Raw genomic sequence first — 8,181 nt, forward strand, 5'->3', positions numbered from 1 at the left:
CATGGCCATGCTCAATAACATGGATCGCAGGATAACACAAATGGACCAGTCGATACATGCCATAAGAGTAGGGTGCGAGAGATGCAGTGGTCCACACTTGACCAAGGACTGCAATATAGATGAGTTTGGGAACAAAAGAGCTCAAGTGTGCTATTCTAGTGGGGATAAATTTGATGAGGACTGGAGGAAACCGAAGAAGGAGTGGCTGCCATATGAAGAGTATAAGAAGCAAAAAGAAGAGAAATATAGGTAGACAGGTCGAGGCCTTTATCAAAAGGAGCAGTCACCGGCCGAGAAGAAACCCGACCTAGAGACCATTTTGATGAAGTTTATGGAGGCTTCAGAAAAGAGACATGATGCCACTGATTCCGCTATCATGGAACAACAAACTTTGATAAAGAACCAGCAAGCCTCCATTCATAACCTTGAAGTACAATTTGGTCAACTAGCCACTCTAGTCCATGAAAAATTGTCCCCGAAGAATCCCGAAGTAAAGACCCAATCTCACGTAATGGCCATCGATACTGAAGAAGATGCAATATTTGAGTTCCTGGAGGCATTGGAAGAAGAACCGCAGCTGATGGGATTAAAACACTTTTTAATCAATGAAGATTGATTAGATCTTGAACAAGTGTATGAATATAAAACAGTAAAAACGCAATAATAAGAACAAACAGTTTGAATCAAACGAGTCGAATGATTAAATAAAATCCTTAGAAGAGCTCGATTAAGAACATCAACTGTAAAGGATTAGAAGATTACAAGAACGATTACAGAAAAATATAATACTCTTGATCAATCGCTATTTCGATAATCTCTAGAATCTTAACCTAATATGCATGCAAGCATTTAACTTATATACAATACATAAAAGGATCTCGGTTGGACAGGCCCAAACCGGAGAATACAAGTCTAATCAACGAGCCCAAAAGACGCAACATCAAAACTCTCTTCAGCCCAACAATCTCCCCCTTTGCGTCAATTTGGAGCGAGACCTTCACTTCCTACTTGGGCCGGCGGCTGAAGCTGGTACCTTCTTCTTCACGGTGCTAAACAGACACTTGGTTATGGAGAGGATGGTCTGTCTAAACCGGATGTACCAATTGATCATGTCATTGAAGTACTTGATATCATCGGCCGAATTGTCTTTACACTGCTTGATGATGAATAAGATGTGCTCCAAGCAAGTTGTAGTGTAAAGATGTTTGTCAGCTAAAGCGAAGAGACATTTCTGTCCTTCGGCTCTAGTGAACATCACAGAGTTTCGCCTTGAATCTATCTTGCCCATTTGCATTTGATTTAGATCACTGGCCGATCCCACAGGTTTGACTTTCGGTTTCTTCTTAAAAACTGTGGCGACCTCCTGATCCATTAGGGCCACCTCCATGATATAGCATGCCAACATCCTTTTGACATGGTCTATGATGGGACCATATTCAGATTCATTTGTCAGCAGGATATTGTACAAGACTATCCAATCATGAGGGTTCAGATTGGGCAGATCCGCCAGGGAGATCATGTGGGCAGTTCTTGCAGATCCTCGGATGAGCTTGAACTTGACGTTTGTGAATCTCCCCACGGCATAAGGCTTCAGCACCCGAACACTGACGATCTTCTGGGCACTCCATGTAAGGTACTGAGGGCGAGCGGCCTCCAGGTAGAAGTCAATGAGCTCCCTGTCAAGCTCGTCATTCGGATGCGGGACTTCGAAAATGTTAGAGAAGGCGTGGAAGATGAACGCCTTTCGAGTCAGTGGCATATCAAACTGCGAATCTATAGAGTTGTTGCAGTCGAATGATATCACCGGCTCGAGCCATAGTATGCTTGGAGTCTCTATGGCCTCTTTTATCATGCGATCCCTGGTCCAGGCAGGGAAGAGCAACTTTCGGCTCTCAAGGAGATCGTGGGCTTCTTTTTGCTTTCGTTCGGCTTCTTCAGCCTCACGCGCCACACGACTGGCATCGTCATCAGCATTGCGACTGTTCTTTCTTTTTAACATATCCGCAATTGTCTCCTTGTCTTCATCTTCATCTTCATCTCCATCCTCTGCTATGTTTTTGCCCTTGTTCTTCACACCCGAACCCGAGGCATGACCAGTTGGGGGTGGTTCGGTTGTGTGATTCGCTTTGGAGGACGGAGGTGGTTTCGATCCTTTCTTCTCTTCTCCCCCTTGTTTCGGAATGGACACGAAACTCGGTAGGCCTTCAATCTTACTTAACAGTTCCATGGCCGTAGAGAGTTTTTCGGCGAGGGTACGCCTCACTGAGTGGTTAAGGATTGGGTCGTGTGCTTCCAGGATGTTTGAGAGAGCGGCGTGGACATCCGAAACACATGTCTTTATGACCTCCCTCTCGGATCGAAGAGCTTCCAATTGTTGCTGGGAGTTGGAAAGCTGCGTGCTCTTGATCTTAAGGGCGGTAGTCTTACTCGCCAAGACGTCCATCAGTGAATTTTTTGCTGCAAGATCCTCTTGTAGCTTTGCCAAGCGGGCATCGATGGAGGAACGAAGTGCCGAGTTGTCGTCGCTAAGATTTTGTCTGAGGGTAGCAAACGAAGACAGCTCCGTCTTTACAAACTGGGCCAATTGATGAACAACTGGTTCCAGAGTTGTTTTAGTGGCTTCAGCGCTTTCCTGCAAAGACTGCAGCAGGACAGAATCGTCATTGAATAGTTTATCGACTTTTTCGGTCGCGGCCTCACAGGCTCGGGTGGAGGCGTCTATAGCAGCAGTAGCTGAGGCTACTGAATCATGTTGAGCCCGGGAGAAGGCTTCAACGATCTTTTGCAGGGCAGCTTCAGACAAAGATGACTGCTGGTTTGAAGAGGATGCGAGAAGTTGATCAACCTTCTCGTTAAGCTCACGAAGATGCTTCCGTGTCATAGGAGCATCATCCTCCTCATCACTCTGAACTTGAAACATACTATAGTAGACCGAATCAAAGTTCATGTGATCACCACCAAGATATTGATCACCGCCATCGGAGGCGTCTTCTGGAGATTGAGGTGGTGGAGAAGCTGGGGGTGTTATGGGTTTGGTTGGTTCTGGTTGAGTTGGTGGGGGGTTGGTTTCGGGTGGTGGTTGTGTTTCGGTTTGAGGAGGTTCGATTACTGTAGGGGTTTCGGTAACAGGTGGTTTTTCGGTTGAGGTGGTGAATATGGGTGGAGGTATAGGGATAGAGGTTGGGGGAATAGTGGGGTTTATGGTGGGAATGGAAATATGTATTGTGGGTGGAGGGGAAGGAACTGGGGATTGATGAAGTTCCATTTCCGGGGTTGGGGACCGAGGAGGTGTGTTGCCTCGTTGAGGAGATTCGTCTCCTTGGGATCCCTCAGAGTCCGAACTCCCACCTTCGGATTCGCTTGATGAGGAGGGAATGACGAGCTTTCGCTTCTGTTGGGTCTTCCTCCTTTTCGGTTGAGGGGATGAAGCAGCCTTCGGTTGTTTGCGCTTCTTGGGAGAAGGTCCTTTTGGGGCTTTGGATGGTTTCTTCCCTTTTTCTGCCTTTTTACCCCTGGCCACCGGTTTATCGGCATCATGAATCGATCGCAGCATGTCCGGTGTCAGTTCCCTCGGACCAGATGGCCCAGACTCCTTGATCGTCCTGATCAGTTGGCTGTCAGATGGCACATTCCCATACATCGACTCCGAGATAGAGCCAATGAAAGAGAACTTTGATGCGTCGGATACGATGATCTTCTTGGTATGAAACGTACCAATAGAAGACATCGATGCACCATCGTCTGTTGGAACGTCGAACTTGTCCATGGCCCATCTTGTGATCAAGATCCAGAACCGGGCCAGTGACACCTCGGAGTGTCGGGAAGAGGAAGAGAGGCTCTGAAGCAGCTGTTGCCAGAGGACAAACCCATAATCCAGGTTTAGCCCATTGTACACTCCGTACATTATAGAAAGGAAAAGACGACTTGCACCGTCAGATCCTGAGCTCCTCTCTGACAGTCCCTTGAAGAGAACTGTAAATAACCCATTCCACTGGGGCGGTAGGCAGGACTTCTTGAACCTGGCGACGGAGGTGAGAACCTCTGTGTAGCCCATGTTGTAAAACATGTTGTAGAACATTCCCACCGGAATCGTATCCGGGTGAACTCGTGAAGAGTCAGCAGCAAACCCTAACAGCGTGCAGAAACGGGGGCGAGAAATTGAAGTCTTGTGTTCTCCCACTTCAAAGAATACCCGGTCGACGGCCTTGTCGTAGTAAGCCGTTGCATAAACCTGAGATAGGGCAACCATCGGCACCGTTTCAATTCTCGACAGTGTAGGAGCCAGCTGGGAATACTTGAGGCATTCGATGACCGGCGACATGTAGGGATCATACGCCAGTGGGTTCAGATCAATGACTAGGCATTGTTGGGGTCGGATGGGAAGAATCTGAGAAGTTGCATGAACAGATGAAGATTCAGCCATTGTTGCAGGTTTGGAGAAGAAGAAGAACGGGAGAGTATTTGGGAGTATTTTTGCTTTGGGAATTATGGGGGCAGTAAAGAGGTAAAAGGTGGTGTTGATGGCTTTTTATAGTTGGTGAGGAGAGAGAAAAATCGTTTCAAATCTCTTATGGAAATATGGAACGGGTTTTTGAGTGACTGATTGATGACAGTTGGGACGTGCGATGATCACGTAGGAGAGAGAGTGTCAGATTCCTAGGATTACGCCACCCAATAAGCGCCGGTTCAGAGAAAGAAACCGTTTCCATTTCCACACGCGCCTGTAACTCCAGAGGTATGACGCTTCGATATTGCACACGCGTCCTCAAGTGTCAGGAAAAGCACGACCGTTTCAAATTCACGCGCCCTCCTTTTTACCGTCGTTTGAATTTCTATCCATTTAACTCCCGCTGAGTCAGCAACTTTTTGTCTTTTCCTCTTTTAAACGGCTGTTTTCAATTAATGACCCACGTGGCTAATTTTTGGCCACAACTTCATTAGTAACCCTTCAGTAATAATCCAGCCTGTAAAATAATTAGTAACGGAATTTTTGAAAATCTAGGATTTTCGTGCAAAGAGTGTAAAAGAAAAAGAAATAAAGCAACTCTTTTTAGGATAATCTGTGATGTCCATAAGGACACGAAACTGATGATCCCGGGCACGAATCTCTTCCTTCAAGGTCAGGAAGGACCTCAAAGTGTTAGTGTGGAATCCCGTTGAATGACGATCAAACATTTATTAAGAAATGTTGAAAGGCTTCTTTTAATTAGGCTAATTAAGGGTGGTTTCGCTTTGATTCAACAATTCAATTCTTGATATAAGAACGAATGTGAACAAAGTACTTGTGAGACCGGTGTAGTCTGTTGAACAAGTAGGTTGGAGTTGATTTTGTAGTGGCTTGGATTAATATGAAATCTCAGATAAAAAAATTTAAAAATAGATCCCTTGGGAAGAAATGTTATGGTGTGTAACAATTTCATTGGAATTATGCAAAGAAAAAAAAATTGAGATTCCATGAAGGTACATTCGTCAATTCATTGGTGTAAACTTGATCAAATTAATTTGTCACCGTCAATTCGTTGGTGTTGAATTTTGGGTTTCACTTAGCTTGTAGTAGCATGAAACTAAGATCATAAACACAGATGTTGTGTAACCATAAACCTCAGTGGTAGTTTCTGAGAGTCTCAAGGGTTACAGTGATGAAACGAATGTAATGGAGAAGTGTAATATGGATGGTGTAAGAAAACATAGTACCTATGCTGCGAAAATAAGGACCAAGCAGGAGACTCTTAACTCATGTGAGAAGAGTGTGAGGTAGCTCCTGATTAGAATAAATGAGTTAGCCTTATTGGGAAGACAAGGTTTGTGTATACCAGGTCATGAAGGCTATTATTCAAAATCTAATGAGGCTTGGGACACATACAGCAGCATGCTTCTAGGGACACTTAAGTAATTTATCAAATATATCCCCATGAGCGAACGAGCACACAAAGAAAAATAAAATATTTTTGGAGTATTTGAATTTTATAAAGATAAAATAGAGAAAATTGTGAATAAAAAAATTTAAGAGTTAAAATAAAATAAAGACTTAAAAAAAAAACTCTGAGAAAAAATAGAAAAACCGAACCCGAACGTTCGGTTAGTTTCGGTTCTAGAAATTTTGGAAAACCGAACCCGAACCTTCGGTTGGTTTCGGTTCCGAAAAATTTTGAAAAACCGAACCCGAACCTTCGGTTGGTTTCGGTTCCACAAAATTTTGAAAAACCGAACCCGAACCTTCGGTAGGTTTCGGTTTTGGAAAATTTTGAGAAACTAAGGATTTTAGATATACAAGATATAAATTCTTTTAACATAAGGAAAAACAAAATTTTACAAGAAATATACAGCTTAGAAAAACTACCTTTGAAGAAATGAGCGAGCCAGATGATGGAACCGAACCCGAACGTTCGGTTGGTTTCACTTCTTACGTTTGAGGTTGAGAGGTAGTGTGAGGTACTGACTCTGATTCCATCATACCTAGCCCTTGCAATATTTTATTGAATGATGCTTCAGGAAGAGCTTTGGTAAAGACATCAGCCAGTTGATCAGTGGTTCTTACAAAGTGAACTTCGACATTTCCATCTTCCACATGATCTTTGATGAAGTGATACCTCAGTGCTATGTGTTTGGTTTTAGAGTGCTGCACTGGGTTATGACAGATCCTAATTGCACTTTCAGAGTCACAATATAGTGGGATCTTCTTCATATTGAGTCCATAGTCTCGGAGTTGACTCTGGATCCAAATCACTTGTGATGTGCAGGATGCAGCGGCAATGTATTCCGCTTCGGCAGTAGACAGCGACACACATGTTTGTTTCTTGGATTGCCAGCTGACCAATTTTCCATCAAGAAATTGACAGCCACCGGTTGTGCTTTTACGGTCGAGTCCACATCCTCCAAGGTCTGCATCAGAATAGGCTTGAACGAAGAAGCCTGAATTGGATGGATACCACAGACCTAAGGAGGTGGTTCGCTTGAGATAGCGTAGGATGTTCTTTACTGCCAGCATGTGAGGTTCGCGTGGGTTAGCCTGAAATCGGGCACAATAACACACAGAAAACATGATATCAGGCCTGCTAGCAGTTAGATACATCAGTGAGCCTATCATTTGTCGATAGAGCGTGATGTCGACAGCCGGTTTGTCTAGAGAAGGGGTAAGCTTGGTGCCAAAAGCCATTGGGACTTTGACTTTTGAGTCTCCCATCATGCCAAACTTCGCTAGGAGAGTCTTTGTGTAAGCTTCCTGATTAATAAAGATGCCTTCGGGTCCCTGTCTTATGTTTAAACCAAGGAAAAAGTTAATAGGACCCATTGAGCTCATTTCAAACTTAGTTTCCATCAACTTTCGGAATTCAGCCGTTAAGCTGGGATTCGTGGAGCCAAAGATGATGTCATCAACGTAAATTTGAACTATCATAAGGTGGTTACCTTCCTTTTTGCGAAAGAAGGTTGGGTCAACCGAACCTTGTTTAAATTTAGACATCTTTACAAATTTAGTAAGCGTTTCATACCAGGCTCTCGGAGCTTGTTTGAGACCGTACACAGCTTTATCCAGAATGTAGCAATGATTTGGATGCTTTTCGTTCACGAACCCAGGAGGTTGCTCCACATACACAGTTTCTTCGAGTTCTCCATTGAGAAATGCACACTTGACGTCCATTTGGAAAACCTCAAAGTTTTTGTGAGCAGCATAGGCAAGAAATATTCTAACAGATTCTAGTCTAGCTACTGGAGCGAACGTTTCTTCGTAATCTATTCCTTCCTCCGGACAGTATCCCTTGACTACCAGACGAGCCTTGTTCCTTATGACATTACCTTCCTTGTCCATTTTGTTTCTAAAAACCCATTTAAGACCAACAACCGAAGCATCTGGAGGAGTTGGAATGAGGCGCCAGACTTTGTTCCTTTCAAACTCGTTTAGTTCGTCTTGCATTGCTTGAACCCAATCAGAGTGATCGAGGGCAGTGTTCACTGTCTTCGGTTCAACTTTTGATACGAATGAGTTAAACATACAAAACTCTACCTTTGAGAATAAGGATGTCTGTTTTGCCTTCAGTTGAGATCGGGTCAAAACCTTCTCAGATACATCACCAACTACTTGAGATATAGGATGATCTCTGGTCCATTTGGTAAGAAGAGGGTAATTCGGATCGAAGGTTGGATCTAGTTCAGCGTTGATCATCTCTTCGGGCTCGGATTGGC

This window comes from Lactuca serriola, chromosome 4 (assembly GCF_051521515.1).
Source record: "Lactuca serriola cultivar US96UC23 chromosome 4, Lser_US96UC23_V15, whole genome shotgun sequence".
NCBI lineage: Eukaryota > Viridiplantae > Streptophyta > Magnoliopsida > Asterales > Asteraceae > Lactuca > Lactuca serriola.